This window comes from Protopterus annectens, chromosome 4.part0 (genome assembly GCF_019279795.1).
Source record: "Protopterus annectens isolate FY-2018-M chromosome 4.part0, PAN1.0, whole genome shotgun sequence".
Taxonomy (NCBI): domain Eukaryota; kingdom Metazoa; phylum Chordata; order Ceratodontiformes; family Protopteridae; genus Protopterus; species Protopterus annectens.
Window position 1 is genome coordinate 377917981 of NC_056733.1, and position 17726 is coordinate 377935706.

The following is a 17726-nucleotide window of genomic DNA, read 5'->3' on the forward strand; positions in this document are numbered from 1 at the left end:
TGTGCTGAAAGCAATATATCATGAAATAGTAGGATTGAATGTAAAGGGAATATAGGAAGGCTATTACACAAAGCTTTTCTTGTATCTTTACTGGCAATTCTTGTGGATTTGTATAACATTACTGTGAGAAGAGAAACAGCCATGCTAGTCGGTAGCTAGTAGGTAATAATGTGACAGTAGCACCTTGCAAACCACACACACTATCAGACCAGGATAAACACTGCTATATTTGAATAGGTAAGAGGCCAGACCTCGCAACTGTGACTGATTTACAGGGATGTCCCTGATTTGAAAACAAATGTTAACTGTGCCCCACTGACTCCCTGTGAAATGCACTAACAGTAGGCAGAAAGGTGTGGAATCCCACGTAATGGTAACTGTCAATTACTGAAAGTATGTACTACTTGCATGTCAGAAATGGTTTAGTAATACATATGCTCAAAATACCCCACAGTCACAACTGCAGAATATCTGAAATATATCACGGGTGTATCCCACTGATATGTACCATTCCCTGAGGCTGATAAAATATACACCTGAGAGTATCTGAGGCCTGCAAGTGTCACAAACTCACAGGCATATCATTCTGTCTGCTGTCACACACTCTGTGAATAGCTGTAGAATAGCTTCCACAAGCACACCCACATGTAGGTGTACAACCCACAAATATCAAAGGATGTAGCCAACTAATAAAATAAGGACAGTATAACAGTTTACAAGCGCTGCATGTGCCTGCTATCTATAACTGTTAGTACAAAGTACAAGGCCCCACTACTGCTCAGAAGCAAAATAAAATACCCTTGTAGGTGTCAAGCCCCACACCTTGGCCAGACCAGACTGCATGCAGTACCACCAAACCACAACAAACATATAAGGAATTGCTGCTGAAAGAAATACAGCAAGCATTACAAGGAGTGAATGTAAATGGAAAATAGGAAAGCCATAGCAACACATTCCAGTAAAGACACCTAGCAGGCATTCAAGGAGTGAATGTAAAGGCCAAATAGTGAAGCCATAGCAACAAATTGCAAGAGTCACTGCTGTATACCAGTTACTCCACAAGTCCCACAGGAAAGCACATTCTCCCATTTAAACAGTATTAGTATTATTAGGTGTCAGTTAACATACACACTGAGAAGAATAAACTGGAGGAAGCAATAGTCAGGTTTCAGTACAACATGCATTTCAGTGCCTACAAGACAGCCTGAAATATGAGAGACATGCCAACCTTTACACTCACAGAACAGTGTCCACAGCATACCAGCATGGTCCCCACCTTGAAAATCTCAAAGGGCTACGCCTACCTAACCTAACATTTTATAGCACTGTCCTGAAATCAGAGTGAGAACTGCACTTACCACACAGCAGGCTGCATGCAATTAGTAAATGCTGGCTAACAATTGGTGCAGAGGCCATCACATGCACATGTGCATATACCTACGGCTTGCACCTGTCACCCCTGGGCTTTCGGATATTGGCAAAGGCTCTTGCTACCCTCATAGTGTCTTTTTTAGGCAAGGCTCAAAAGACAAAACCACCTCCATAGGTATCACAAAGGATAGGAAACTAATAGTAATGCTACACAATGCCAGCAGTGTAAACCTCAAGATGCATGCATTGGAAACTGTCCTTAGCATGGAGAACATCAATATCTGTGCAGTAACAGAATCCTGGTTCAAGGCTCCCAAGAGCACCCCAGCACTGCCAGCACTGCCAGGTTATACCTCATACCATGCTTGTCGGCCCCAAAACTTGCACCGAACCAGAACAGGAGGGGGACTAACAATATTTGTCAAAGATACACACACCTCCAGTCGGAGACTATCCATGTGCAACTAACAGTGGGTAAAACTGCCTTCCAGTTAATAGCCTGGCACACACCACCCTCCCAAACCCAGGAACCCCACTTGGCCTTCCTGAGAACCCTGGAAATATGAAGGTCTCTCCAAACACCATTATATTGGGGGACTGCAACTACCCAAACATAGACTGGGAGCATTACTCTAGCTCCAACACCCTAGCTCAAAGGTTCCTAGCATTTATACACTCAAATGCTATGGAACAACTTGTTAACACTCCCACAAGAGGGGGGAAACATACAGAAACTGTTCATCACCAACATGGGGACTCTGTGCTCCAGACCAGAAGTGTACCCCTCACTGGTAAGATCAGATCATAAACTAATCTCACTGGATATTCACATCCCAACCCCACCCCCTGCCCACAAAACCACAGTGTAAAACTTCTCTACAGCAAATTCCACACCCCTCAAAACCGAGGTGGAATCCTTCAAAGCCCCCGGGCCTGTGGAAAATATGGCCAAGACTACAGAATCCTTTATAAACGCATTCTATGAGCACCTTCAGGAATGCATGGATCATGCAATCCCAAATGAAAACAAGACCCAATCCTACAAAGGCAGACGTTCTGTCTGGTGGACCACAGCCATAAACAAACTAAACAATAGAAGGAGGAAGCTACTACATGATAGAGGAAAATCCCAAAAAGGGGAGGCATCCCTGTTCAGTGTTATCAAAATACTACGGGAACTCATAAAATCATCTAAGGCCAGCTTTGAGAGATTAAATGCACAGGACACTAAGGATAACCACAAGGCTTTCTTTAGTTATGTTAGGAACCTGGGTGGGAATTCCCAGATATGCTCAGAATTAGTCCAAAATGACAAAAAACTACACTGAACCCACAGACATTGCCAACATCCTAGCTGACAGGTTCAGCACAAACTTCTCCCCCCTCTCCCCACCAGAAGGGCAAATATCTATCCCAACAGAGTGCTGCCCCCCTGACATCTCAGATGCTCAGGTAAGAGCCGCCCTCTCCAAAGCAAATAACACAGCATCAATGGGGCCAGATGGTGTCCCAGGCTGCATCCTACATGAACTCCAAGATGAGCTAAACCCAAACATAAAACTACTGTTCAGTCTCAGCCTTACCACAGGTTATGTACCCAAAGAGTGGCGTACAGCAACAGTGGTCCCTCTCCACAAAGGTGGTGCCTCAATGGATCCTGGAAACTATCGCCCCATAAGCCTGACTAGCTTGGTCTGCAAAGCTATGGAAAGGATCATCATGGACCTCATACATAAAGATATTGGGGACCTACAGACACTGGATCCTACCCAGTTTGACTTTAAGGGCAGATTCTGCCTCTTAAATCTGGTTGATTTCTTTGAAACAGTCACCAAGGCCATTGACAAGGGGAAGGTGGTCCACACAGCCTACCTGGACCTCGCAAAAGGCTTTGATACAATACCCCACTCGGGCATTATAGATAAGCTCACCAGCTTAAATATACACCCCTATGTCACTAGATAGGTTGCAAACTGGCTCAAGGACAAAACCCACATGGTTAGAATTGCTGGAGCCATGTCAGACTCCAAACCAGTTACAAGTTGCGTCCCACAAGGCTCAGTCCTGGGACCTCTCCTGTTCGGTATATATGTCTCGGAGGTACAGGCCAACACGGAAGGACTGTGGCTGACCTAGTTCATGGATGACTGCAAACTGGGTGCTATAATTGACTCTCCAGCTGACACAACCATCCTCCAAAAGGGCCTCATAGAAACAGACAACTGGTGCCAGAGCCATGGCCTCAAGCTAAATGCCACAAAGTGTATAGTCATCCCCTTTGGCAAAAACAAAGTGGCCACAAATGACCACATAGGTGGTAATCCATTACGTACGGAAGAAGTAATTAGGGACATGGGGACCGAAGTTGATAGCAATCTCTCATTTGACGACCACGTGGCCAAAGTGGTTAGAAAAACAATTTATATTGCCCACTTAATCATGACAGGATTCACATCTAGATCAGGGGAGGTCATCATGCCTCTTTACTCATCCCTCATCAGGACCATAATTGAGTACAATGCCCCTTTTGGGATTTACCTTACCAGACACCTGCAGCAACTGGAAAGACCACAAAAGTACCTCACCAAGAGGATCAAAGGGTTCAAACAGATGCCATATGCTGCCTGGTTAACATAACTCCATACTCATAAATCCAAAAAAGTGCCAAGGTCCGCTTGTAGGTGTACCAAACAATTTTATTTCACAGAATTAAAATAGTCACGCTGCTTAGTAAACCCAATAGCAGCGATGTTACCAACAGAATAAACGCTCTTACATGCACTTTGCGATAACTGCGTTTTCGTCATAAAGACTTCATCAGACAAAATAAAAGACATTTGCACACGTTTAAATACTTGAATGAACTAATTAGAAACTCTTTCATTGGCTATATTTCATTTCAAACACACCTATCCAAACAGTGTTTCGTTTAATTCATTAATATTAATGACTATGTCATAAAGTGCTCCGTGCTTTTGTTAAAAACTCCTGTTACAAAAATTAAAAACTGACATTCAACTTTAAAAACAGCGTGACTATTTTAATTCTGTGAAATAAAATTGTTTGGTACACCTACAAGCGGACCTTGGCACTTTTTTGGATTTATTAGTTTGCTTTGAGTGCCTACACCTGTTTTCTGGTTCATAACTCCATACTCAGTAGCATACCGCCTGCTCAGAGGTGATCTGTGCCAGACGTATAATGCCATGTCCAACCCGGAAGTAATGGACATGCTGCACCTCAGAAAATCCAACTCCCATCGAGCTTTGCACTCGAGAGACTTGAACCTCAGCACTGACATCAATAGGACATGCTGGAGGGACAGATTCATAACCCAGAGGCTCCCTTCACTCTGGAATAAAATCCCAGTCCAGGTTAGGCAGAGTCCCTCATTGACTCTCTTCAAGAGGAATCATGATGAGTGGCTGGGGGATCATAGGTGTACCCCGGGTATCACTTCTGTGTCAATGTTAGGCAGATGCACAGTATACTAACCTCAGAAAAGGGCATAGCAACATTAATCGAAAATGGGTGGCGAAAGCCAAACACACTCTGGCTTGGCTTATAAATGCCCTAGGGCAGATAGCCTAGTATGAACCTATGAACCTATGTACCTATACCCGCACCCCCAGGTTGTTGCCACAGTGTGATGCATCATAGACTATCCACATGTAACTAACAGTGGGTTAAACTGACTTCCAGTTCATAGCCTGCTACGGACCACCCTCCTAAACCCAGGTAACCCACTTGGCCTACTTAAGAATACATGAATATCTGCAGGTGTCTCCAAACAACAATATATTGGGCAGCTTCATTTACCCACATATAGACTGGGAGCATTACTGTAGCTCCAACACCCTAGGTGACTGGTTCCTAGAATCCATACACTCAATTGCTATGAAACAACTTGTTACCACTCCCACAAGAGGGGGAAAACATGCTGCACCTGATCATCACTGACATGTGGACTATATGCTCCAGACCAGAAGTGTATCCCTCGCTGGTAAGATGACACCATAGGCAACTCTCACTGTATATTCACATACCAAATGCAGCCTCTGCACAGAAAACCACAGTCAAAAAGTTGTGTAATGTAAATTCCATGTATTCACATGAGGCAGGCTTCAGACATGGGAACTATTTAAGGTCACAGGTACATATGTGGCACTCACATACCTCATGTGTGCATTGACATTAGTGATATAATCTATGTCATACAATATTAAGAGCAACACCCCACACACATGGACAAACTGTGTGACAAAAACACACATGGCATTTGTAGGATTCAAAACCCTACCTAACTATGTTATGACACATGAGAGAGACGCATTCGTATTACTGGGAGGTCTTCCTTCTCCTGATATACTTATAGGGTGCTGACATCATCAGTGTTTAGAAAGAGGAATGTGCATCATGTAGTGTGTTCTTCTAGTTGCCAAAAGGGACATTGCTTTCACACAGAATTACACACACACTTAACCCCCTCACCCAAACACACACACACTGAGCATTTGCAGGATTCAAACCCCTACCTAACTATGTTATGACATTTGAGAAAGACACATTAGTGGAGCATGCTATTCGCATTACTGGGAGGTTTCCTTTCTCCTGCTATACTTATAGGGTGCTGACATCATCAGTGTTTAGAAAGAGGAATGTGCATCATGTAGTGTGTTCTTCTAGTTGCCAAAAGGGACATTTCTTTCAGACAGACTTGCACACACACTAACCCCCCTCACCCAAACACACTGAGCATTTGCAGGATTCAAACTCATACCTAGCTATGTTATGACACTTAAGAGAGATGCATTAGTGGAGCGCGCCATTCAAATTACTGGGGATCTGTTCTTCTCCTGCAGTATTTATAGGGTGCTGACATCATTATTTATAAAGAGGTATGTACATCTATTACTATCTGTCAGTTAGGGGGATAGCATATATATGCATTAACATCCTACTTCAGGGTCAGATATGCACATCAGCACTGCCAGGTTATGTTTTATACCATGCTTCATGACCACAGGACCTGTAGCACACAACACAACCAGTTCAGACCACCCCTCCCATATCCAGGAAGCACACTTTTCTTCCCTGGGAACAGTGTAGGATATGAAGGTGTTCACATACACCATTACAGTGGTTAACTTCAGGTACAGGTATATTGTGTGGGGGAACTACTCAGGCCTCAACAACATCACCCAACAGCCACTACAATTCATGAATCCATGTGCTATGGCAGGACCACTCACCACAGCCACAAGGGGGAATAAATATTGGACCTGACCATCTGCAACATGGGGACTCTATGTTCCACACCAGAGGTAGACCACCATTGTTAATATCTGACCATACCCAACTTTCCCTGGACATCCATATCCCAACCCCACCCCCAGGCAAGGAAGTCACTGCAAACAAAGTATTTATCAAAAGCAGACTTTGCACTTGTGAAGACTGGGGTGGAAGACTTCAAAGGACCCATGCTGGGGGATTATACAGGTGACTCTGCATAATCCTTGACAATTGCATTCTATGAGGATCTGGAAGGTTTGCATTGATCATGCTATCCCAAATAAACCCAAGACTCCTCCACAAAAGGAGACATGTCTGGTGTACACCAGCCATATATAAGCTGTACAACAGAAGGAGGGAGCTAAGACATTACAGAGCAATATCCCACAGAGGGAGGACTTCTCTGAACAGTATTGTCACGACACTTCAATCCCTCAAAATCATCACGTCAAAGTGTTGACAGTGAAATTGTCCAGACATTGCAGATAAGGCTCCCCTCAGTCTGTAATTAACACCCAATTACTGTTATAAGTCCTCGCCAACCCTCTTCCAGCAAACACCAACCACATGGATGTGACATTGCAAATTCAACCCCTGGGATCTCCACTGTGTCCCTGCTTGACGGAGGCACAGCACACTAGCCTTAAACGGTGCCTTCTGTGACCTACTTTACAGAGGCACAGTAGCCTACTGTACTGGGGAGGCAGATGCCAAGCACACTCTGGCTAAACTTGTATTCCCTAGGGCAAACAGCCTAGTATTGACCTCTACACCCATATGTTTAATTTTCAGTTGCACAATATTTGTTGCTGATAAACTGCTTGCAGGTCTTTATTGCCATAGCTTTCCCTGTTTCTATGAACAACTTGTGTATCTGTGGATGATGTTTGAATATGAGAGGGATCCACTATTTAACTTATGTCTCTGTAGTCATTTAACTGTGTGCACTGGGCAGATTGCTGTATTGTGGGAGGTTCCTGGATTAACACATACAAATACCAGATATGTGTGGCCAACTGCTAAACTGAGACATGGTCTAAGTGTGTGAGCATGCCCAGTTCAGGCTTTCCATGGCTTGTTGCCTGACATATGTCTCATTTATCAAAGTGTGCGAGCATGCCCAGTGTGAGCTTTCCATTTGTTGAAATCTGCAGTCCACCACATTTGTGGTTGTGTGTGAATGTCAACAATATTTCACATTTATAGTTGTGTGTTGGGAATCATGTTGTGTACTTACTGCCCAACTGCTTTGTGTCTGAACCCAACAGGGATTATACTGTGCCTGCGGGGTTTCCATGGGATAGTTTGCATACAGTTGTCAACATCCTTTCATACTGACCAAACACTGTAATATCGTATAGTGTACTGGTTCAGTACTTTTACTGTGGTGGACAGTATCCTGGGTTTCAGTCCTATCACTGCTTTAAATATTCATAGTGAGCACACCAGACTGGTTAAGGGCCAGTTGTGCACATATGACCGTGTTGCATTTTGTTCAGATATGGACTACTTAAACCAGGCTTGTCCAACATTGGTAGTGTATTCCGCAACTTGGGTGGACATTGACAAACACTAGCTATGTGCCCTAGGCCATTTCTAATGCTAGTCATAGAGTGTGTTTGTCCTTCAACACACATTGTAACTGGAGTTTGCCATGACATATTTCAAGGTTAGTATACTGTGCCTCTGTCTACCCATGACATAACAGTGATACCCAGGGTAAACCTACCATCTCCCATCCACTCATCAAGATTCCTGTTGAGGAGAGTCAATGAGGGACTCTCTGGCTAACCTGTACTGGGAGTTTACGCAAGAGTGAAGGGAGCTTCTGGGTTATGGATCAATCACTACAGCATGTCCTATGTATGTCAGTGCTGGGGTTCAGGTCTCTCATGTGCATAGCTCACTGGCATTCAGATTTTACAAGGTGCAGCATGTTCATTGATTCCAGCTTGGACATGGCTTTATACATCAGGCACAGATTGCCTCTGGGCAGGCAGTATGGCACTGTGTGGAGCTGCAGTTTGTTTAATCAGGCAACACATGGCATCTGTTCGAGCTCTTTGATCCTCCTGGTGAGGTACTTTTGGGGTCTTTCCAGTTGATGGAGGTGTCTGCTGAGGTATATCCCACAGGGGCCATTGTACTCAATTGTGAGGCTGATGAAGGATGACTGAAGAGGCACGATGACCTCCCCTGATCTACATCTGACTACCTTCATGATTAAGTGGGTATATGGTATGTTTATGTAACCACTACAGCCACATGGTTGTCAAATGCAAGATATCTGTCAACTTGTGTCCCCAGGTCTCTTATTACTTCTAAAGTACTTAATGGGTTAAGACCTATGTGGTAATTGGTGGGCACTTACTGTTTATCCACAGGGGATGACTATACACTTTTCTGCAATTAGCTTGATGCCATGGCTCTTGCACCAGTTGTCTGTTTCTGTGTGGCCCTTTTGTAGGATGCTTGTGTCAGCTGGAGGGTTAGACATGGTGCCCAGTTTGTAGTCCTCTGCAAACTTGTTCAGACACAGTCCTTCCATGTTGGCCTGTACCTATGGGAAATATATACCAAACAAGGGAGGTCCCAGGACCGAGCCTTGTGGGATGCCAGTTGTAGCAGCTTTGTAGTCTGACATGGCTGCAGCATTTCTGTCCATGCCAGTTCTGTCCTTGGGCTGGTTTTAAACCTATCTACTGACATAGGGGTTTATATTTAAGCTGGTGAGCTTATCTATAATGAACATGTGGGGTATTGTACGGAAGGCTTTTGCAAGGTCCAGATAGGCTGTGTGGACCACATTCCCCTCATCAATGGCCTTGATGACTGTTTCAAATGAGTCAAACATGTTTAAGGGGCAAGATCTGCCCTTAAGAAAGCCAAGCTGGGTAGGGTCCAGTGTCTGTAGGTCCCCAATATCTTTATTTCTGAGGTCCATGATGATCCTTTCCATAGCTTTGAAGACCAAGCTTGTCAGGATTCTGGGGTGATAGTTTGCAGTATCCATTCAGGCACCACCTTTGTGGAGAGGGACCACTGTTGCTGTACACTGCTCTTTGGGTACATATCCTGTGGTAAAGCTGAAATTGAGCAGTAGCGTTATTTGGCATTCCATTCTTCTTAGAGTTCATGTTGGACACAGCCCAGGACACCATCTCGTACCATTGATGCTGTGTGTTTTGCTTTGAAGATGCTGGCTGTTACCTCAGCATCTGCAATGTCAGGGGGCCAGCACTCTGCTGGGATAGATATTTGGCATTTTGGTGGGGGGGGGGGTTGCACTGAACCTGTCAGGTTGGATGTTGGCAATGTGTGTGGGTTTGGTGTATTGTTTGTAATATTTGAGTAATTCAGAGCATATCTGTGAATTCCCACCAAGGTTCCTACCATCAGTTAAGAAAGCCTTGTGATTATCCTTAGTGTCCTGTACAATTTGTATCTTCATAGGTTCATAGGTTCATACTAGGCTATCTGCCCTAGGGCATTTCTAAGCCTAGCCAGAGTGTGTGTGGCTTTTGCCACCCCTTGCTATGTGAATATTATGCCCATTTAGGGTTTACTTTACTGTGCCTCTGTCTAGACATGACACAGTGATGACCCCCAGTGTAAATCTACGATCTCCCATCCACTTGGCAAGATTCCTGTTGAAGAGAGTCAGTGAGGGGCTCTGCCTAACATGGAGTGGGATTCTGTTCCAGAGTGTAGGGAGCCTCTGTGTTATGAATCTGTCCCTCCAGCACATCCTATTTATTTATGTGTTGAGGTTTACATCTCTCACGGCTCTGATGGATTTGGATTTTCTGAGGTGGAGCATATCCATTAATTCTGTATTGGACATGGCCTTGTACATCGGGCATACATCGCCTCTGAGTAGGCAGTATGTGACTGCATACAGCTAGGGTGTCTTCAGCCAGGCAGCATATGACATATGTTTGAGACCCTTTATCCTCTTGGTGAGGTACTTTTGAGGTCTTTCTAACTGCTGCAGGTGTCGGGTAAGGTACATCCCAAATGGGGCATTGTACTCAATTATGGGCCTGATAAGAGAAGAATATAGGGGCACAATGACCTCTCTTGATGTAGATGTGAATCCTTTCATGATAAGGTGGCCAATATAGAAGGTCTTCCTAGCCACATTGGCAATGTGAGTGTCACATGAGAGGTTACTGTCCACTTGTGTCCGTAGGTCCCTGATTACTTCTTCCATACGTAATGGATTACCACCTATGTGGTAATTTGTGAGTACCTTGTTTGGTATTTGGAGAGACATTCATACTTTCCATTGTCTTCAGGAAGGCTGAGTGGGGTTCCTGGGTTTGAGAGTGTGGACTGTAGCATGCTACAAACTGTGCAGCAGTTTTGACTATGGTTAGTTGCACATGGATGGTCTCCGATGCTTTGTGCATTGTCAGTAACCTGGACGTGTGGGTATCTTTGCTGAATATGGATACTCCTCCTCCTTTTGTGGTTTGGTCCAGGTTTCGGGGCCGAAAAGCATGATATGAGGTATAACCTGGTAGTGCTGGGGTGCTCTCAGGAGCCTTGATGCAGGTTTCCGTCACTGCACAGACATCAATGTTCTCCATACTGGGGAGGGCCTTGAGAGCATGCATCTTGAGGTTTAGACTTCTGGCATTGAGCAGCATTACCCTTATGTTTTTTCCACTTATGTTTTCTAGGGAGGTGGGTTTGTCTTTTCAGCCTTGCCTACAAAAGGCACTATGGAGGTGGCAAGAGCCTTAGCCAATATCCAGACACCCAGGGGTGACAGGTGCAAGCCATCCCTGGCAAAGCAGCGTGGCTTGTCAAGCATGTCATCCCAAGCAGACAGACATTGGATCCCCTTGGAATGACACCAGTAATTGAGCCAATTATTAAAGCTGATCATTCTGTGTTTTTACTGTGGCATCATTCTTGGTGAGGGTAGGATGCTGCTCAGGGTCAGAGTCATCCCGGCCTGGGCTACATAATCAGAAAGCTCCTCTATGTCTCTTTTCATGTAGTCCAGGGAGGTACATCTCAGGTCATTCACACCAGCATGGACAATGACTGAGTCATATTTGTACTTGCTTTGGAGTGACCTGCGTGCTTGTGTTATGTGGCGGATTGTAGCAGCCTACAGGCAGCTTACTGTACCCTTTTCCTTGTTCAGTCTGGTGAGCGTTCATCAGTGTGTCTGACTATGGAGTCACCTATTACAAGTGTATCAGGCATGTTGTTTGTCCTTAAGGGCTGTGACTGTTTGGCACACCGACTTTGTGTACTATGTGTTGCATGTGCTATGTTTGGAGGTAGTGGTTGCTTGGGTGTCTGCTTTGGAGGCCTCTGTTGATTTGGTGGATTTTTAATTAGAGCCTCCGGGAATGTTTTTGTGTGTTTATGTGTTTGGTTTGCAGTTGTGATAGGTCTATGTGAGACTGGGTTTGTGGTGTGTGTGGTTACCTTCTCCTCCTGACTAGTTTTGACAGTACTGAATTGAGAGAGCTCAGCCTCCAGTTTGGATACATGGTTGCATCTCTCACATATATTTGTATTTCTTGGGGGAGGAGGGGGTTGTCTGTGTACATGGGGCAGGTGTAACATTGTCTCAAGATTCACAGATTCAACATGTTGTAGCTGGCCTTAGTGGATATTATGAGTGGCCATATTTTATTGCCATAATACTGATCAGAGATTACTTCCCTTTTTGGGTTTGCTCTATCATGTAGTAGCTTCCTCATTCTCTTGCATGGTTTGGTAATGGCTGGGGTCCACCATGCCAGATGCCTGCGTGTATGGAATTGGGTCTTGGTTTTATTTGGGATTGCATAATCCATGCATTCCTGAAAGTGTTCATAGAATGCATTTATAAAGGGTTCTGAGGTGTGGCCCATATTTTCCATAGGCACAGGGACTTCAATGGATTCCACATCAGTTTGGAGGAGTGCAACATTTGCTTTACACATGTTTTTCACTGTGGCTTTCTGGCCAGGGACTTTGGTTAGGATGTGAATATCCAGTGTGGTTACTCTATGGTCTGATCTTACCAGTGAGGGATACACTTCTTATCTGGCCATAGCGTACCCATGTTGCTGATTATCACATCCAGTATGCTTATCCCTCTTGTGGGAGTGGTAAGTTGTTCCTGAGCATTTTCTTTTATGAATTCTAGGAACCTTTGCCTTAGGGTGTTGGAGCTAGAATAATTTTCCCAGTCTATGTTTGAGTATTTTCAGTCACCCAATATAATGTTGTTTGGAGAGCTTGATATTTTCATGTGTTCCAACGTAGGCCAAGTGCAGTTCCTGGCATTAGGAGGGTAGTCTGCAGTGGGCTACAAACTGGGAGGCAGTTTTAGCCACTGTTACTTGACCATGGATAGTCCATGCTGCTTCATGTTGTGGTACCAACATGGGGGTGTGGTTATCCTTGACAATTATTGATAGTCACCCTCCTTTTGTAGTTTGTTCCATGTTTTGGGGCTGTAAAGCACGGTATGAGGTGTAACCTGGTAGTGTTAGGGTGCTCTTGTGAGCCTTGATCCAGTTTTCTGTTACAGAACAGATATCAACATTCTCCATGCTGAGGGGAGTTTAGACTGCATGCATCTTAAAGTTTAGACTTCTGGCATTGGGTAGTATTACATCTAGGTTCTTATCCCTTGTGATACCTATGGATGTGGGTTTGTGTTTTGAGCCTTACCTATTCAAGGCATGGTGGGGGTGACAGCCTTTGCCAGTATCCAAAAGGCCAGGACTGATAGGTGCACGTCATCCCTAGCAGGTGGAGCATCGTGTCTTGCTCAGCATGTCATCCCAGGCTGGCACGCATTGGATCCCCTTTGACTAACAGCAATACTTAAGCCAATTATTGTAATTGATCATCTCGTCTTCATATTGTGGATCATGCTTGGTGAGGGTAGGATGTTAGTCAGGGTCATCAAGTTTGCATATACTACATGGTGTTACATTGCTTAACACATGGCAATCATGCCTCAGGTGGTGCTGCAGGGCTGTCTATGTTGGATGCACATACTACACTCCCTGTACATGTTTGAAAGCAGGTTGTGTCAACTTAGGCATCCTTTTTACTATATGTGTGAGTCAGAGAGAGGCATCATTTCCAGGGTTCCTACTGAGCCAGTGTATGTGCTATACGTTGCCGCTTTGCCATGGCCAAGGCATACTGGGCACTCCTGCTTCTGCCTACTGGGGCAGGCTCAGGTTGTTCCTCCTCCGAGTCACGCTCTGCCTGTGATTGGCTTGGCAATGGTGGGGACTGTTTGACCCAGCCCTATGCTGGTCCTGCTGCAGCAGTTTTCGCAGAATCATATTATGTAGCATAGCACATACCATGACAATTTGGGTACATATAGTTGGTGAGTACTGCAAGGCTCCACCAGATGTGTCCAGGCACCGGAACCGTGACTTGAGCAGCCCAAACACACGCTCGATTACATTTCGTATTTGTGCGTGTGCCTCATTATGGAGTTCTTGTTCAGGTGTGTGTGCATTTCTGATGGGTGTCATCAGCCACAGCTCCAGTGCATAGCCAACATCCCCCACTAAGTGACCATGTGGGATGTCCCCATTGGCAAATGTCTGGTACAGCTGCGTCAAATGCCAGATATGGGAATCATGGTAGCTTCCAGGGCAGCCAGCACACACATTCATTATTATGCCCTGGGCATCACACATGACCTGGCAGTTGCTGGAGGGGAAGCCCTTGCGGTTAATGTAGGCCCTACCCCACTCACCAGCTGGTGCTTTGATGCGTATATACGTGCAGTCTATTGCACCCACTACCTCAGGGTATTCCGCTATTTGCTGGAAGAGACGCATATTGCTGGCCAATACCTCACGGGAATTGAGGAAATATACATGATCACCGACATGTGCTGACATGGCATCCAGGAACTGGTGCAGTACCCTGGATGCTGATGCCTGTGATATCCCCATCATATCACCAGTTGTTCTCTGGAAGGTACCTGTTGCTAGTATTCTTAGGCCAACGCATACCTTGGTTTCCACTGAGTTGGGTTCCCTTCTGTTGGTTCTGTGTGTGAGGCATGGCCTACACAGCTCAACAATTTGCTGTAGGAGGTCTCTGTCCACTCTATAGCGCTCCAATATCTCCAGCTCATGTAACCCCTGATAGGTGACCCGGGGCCTGTACACTCTTCTCTGTCTCCTCACTGTGGGTTGTCCAGCAGCATTTGCATAGTCACCACCCTCAGCAAGTTGCATATGTCTCCTTATAACAGCTATGGCAGCCCCTAGCATTTTTGGTCTGAGTGAAGCTTTTTCAGTTTTCACTTCTAATAGCTTACAGCTTGCAGTGTCTGTTGAGAGAAACATTCTGGACTGTTGTTTGCAGAGTTTTAAGTGCTGGGCTGGGCTACTGTTCTGCCTGTGTAATTGCCTTCTTCTGATTGTTCTCACCTGCTAGCTCTGCCAGTAATCCCTGCTAACTTCCTACTATTTCTCATGCTTCCTTTTTCCCTTCTGTTTCCTCAGGGGGGAGCGACACGCATACCAGCAAAAACACGCTCACAGCGTCTAACACGCGCGCAAACATGCTTAGACAGACTAGTATTTGCTTATTCTGGTTAAAACGCGCGCACACCAGTGCAAACAAGCTTACAGGTGTTTAAGCAGGCTCCTACATGCGTATTCTGCCTTAGACGCGTGCACTCACGGTTACACGCGCACTCTAGCTTACTCGTGCCTACCAGCGCGCACACATGCGCATGCACGCCCTGCAAGAAACTTTGGTATTATCCATAGTGTACACCTTCCATTTCTTGGCTTTCCCATGCCTACTTGTTGACACTCCTCTTTCCATGATGTGTGACTGACATCTTTCACATGCCACTGTGCTCCAATGAGCTGCTTTTCTTTCATAAATTCCCCCCTGTGATGTCACCTATCTCCTACTCTGTTACTCCCCCTTATCCTACTCCTACACTGCACGGAATGTGCTCATTTCCTATGTAACAGTACGATTCACTATCCTACCACTCATTTACATAGGATTGCCTACTAATGTTTATTTACATGTCTTACACTCAGCTTCCCCCCTTAGCAACCCCTACTCGGTGGCCATGTTGTTTTAGCCTGCTATTCCCTTCCATTGTAAATTCATGTTTTGCATAAACCCAGGTTTAATTTTTTAATTTTTCTGTTTTTTTATAGCGCAGCCCGTTTGTGCTTGCATCGGGGTACGTTGCCAGTGGCTACATATTTGGCCATTGGCATGCTGCCTGGGACATTTGCAACCTTTATTTGGAGCTGACAAGGCTCCATTGTGTTATTTGCAGAATGGTAAAGTCACCAAAAATACAGCAGCTAGAGTGTCAGTCAACAATTAAGGCGTTGATTGAAAATAATTAAATGTAAAATGTCAATCACCATAAAATGCTGTAGCTGTGGACAACCTTGTTTTCTAGGTTCACCAGTAAATTAAAATAACATATGCCTCCGTAGTACCACTGTAAAATATGTATATATGTGATAAATGTGTCCCTAAAGAAACAGCAGAGGCAGAACGCCACAAGCTTGAAGGTATAATACAACACTATCAACTGTTTGTAGAAAAAATTTCTATGTATGTTTTTATAGCACTGATATTAATTATTGTTTGTTCCAAGACATTTTGGGTTTTTATTGGACATATTTTATTGTATAGATTTGTACATATGATGTTCATATTTTCTCTACAAACAGTTGATAGTGTTGTATTATACCTACAAGCTGGCATTTTTTGTAATTTAGTGTTAGGGGACACATTTACCACATATATACATATTTTACAGTGGTGCTAAGTAATGGCATATATTATTTTAATTTACTGGTAAAGAAACAATTCAGAAAACAAGGGAGTCCATGTCTAAACATTTGTATGCTTAATTATTCAATTATTTAATTGTTTTCAATCAATGCCTTAATTGTTGTATGTATAAAAGAATGGTCTTGCTGACTGTCGGGTATTCTGAAGAAGTCAATCCTAATATTTGACGAAAGCGCTTAATAAATTTTATTTATTCCTGTATCCTGCTCTATTTTCATGCCTTTTGTTACTTGGTGTTTTTCTACATTATGGAAAGTACTTTTGTAGCTGTTGTAGATAAGATTAGCCCCAAGGTATACTGTATTTGTTTGTTAAACAGTTAAGTGAATTGGTATAATACCCTTTTCTCTCAAGGCAGTATAGAAAAAAAAATACAGAAATCAAAGAAACATGGTAGAATAAATATAGTCTGAAGCTGGAAGACTGGCTAGGATACATACTGTAATAGATTATGCCTAACTGGTAAATATGAAACAATAAATATAAACCGTTGGTCGGTGTGGACATCTAATTACATAAGGCTCATACACAGAGGATATACAGGAGTATATCTTTTTCCTAGGAATGTTTTTAAAAATAATAATGGCAGGACATCTTCTAATATGGTGGCTTACACATCTGAGCATCATGAGTTTTTAGAAATACCTTAGACACCTTAGCTGAGACGGTCAGAGAAGATTGCCCAGCAAAACAAGATGCAGCAACGAGGGACACAGTTTTACAAAAAGCAACCTCCACCCATGAGATAGAGGGGCAGGGGAAGGGGAGAAGCATATGGAATTAAGCCACCCTTTTGTTACTCTTTTTGAAGAACTACTATGTTATGAATTTGAACTAGTTGGAACAGCTCACCACTTAAACACTTCTATTATCAATACCCCAACTGATTTATTAAATGAGATTGGTATTTCAGATTCCCTACAGCCCTGTTCAAACATTTTAACTGTACATAAAGGGTTTAAGATTTTTATAGTGATTTAGAGCTATGTGAGAAATATTCTGATTTATTTATTAAGGAATTTACATTTGTCCCTAGTGCTAAGACTGATTTAGGTGAATTGATCATTAACTTTAAACTTTATGTAAGGAAATTGAATTTGTCATTCCTGTTTTCATCCAACAAAAATAATATTCTTTGCATTATGTTTCACATTCTGTAGCTAAATTTCACAAGAAGAACACCATAACCACTCTTACTCCCTATGTTAGCTTTGTTTGAAAAAAATATA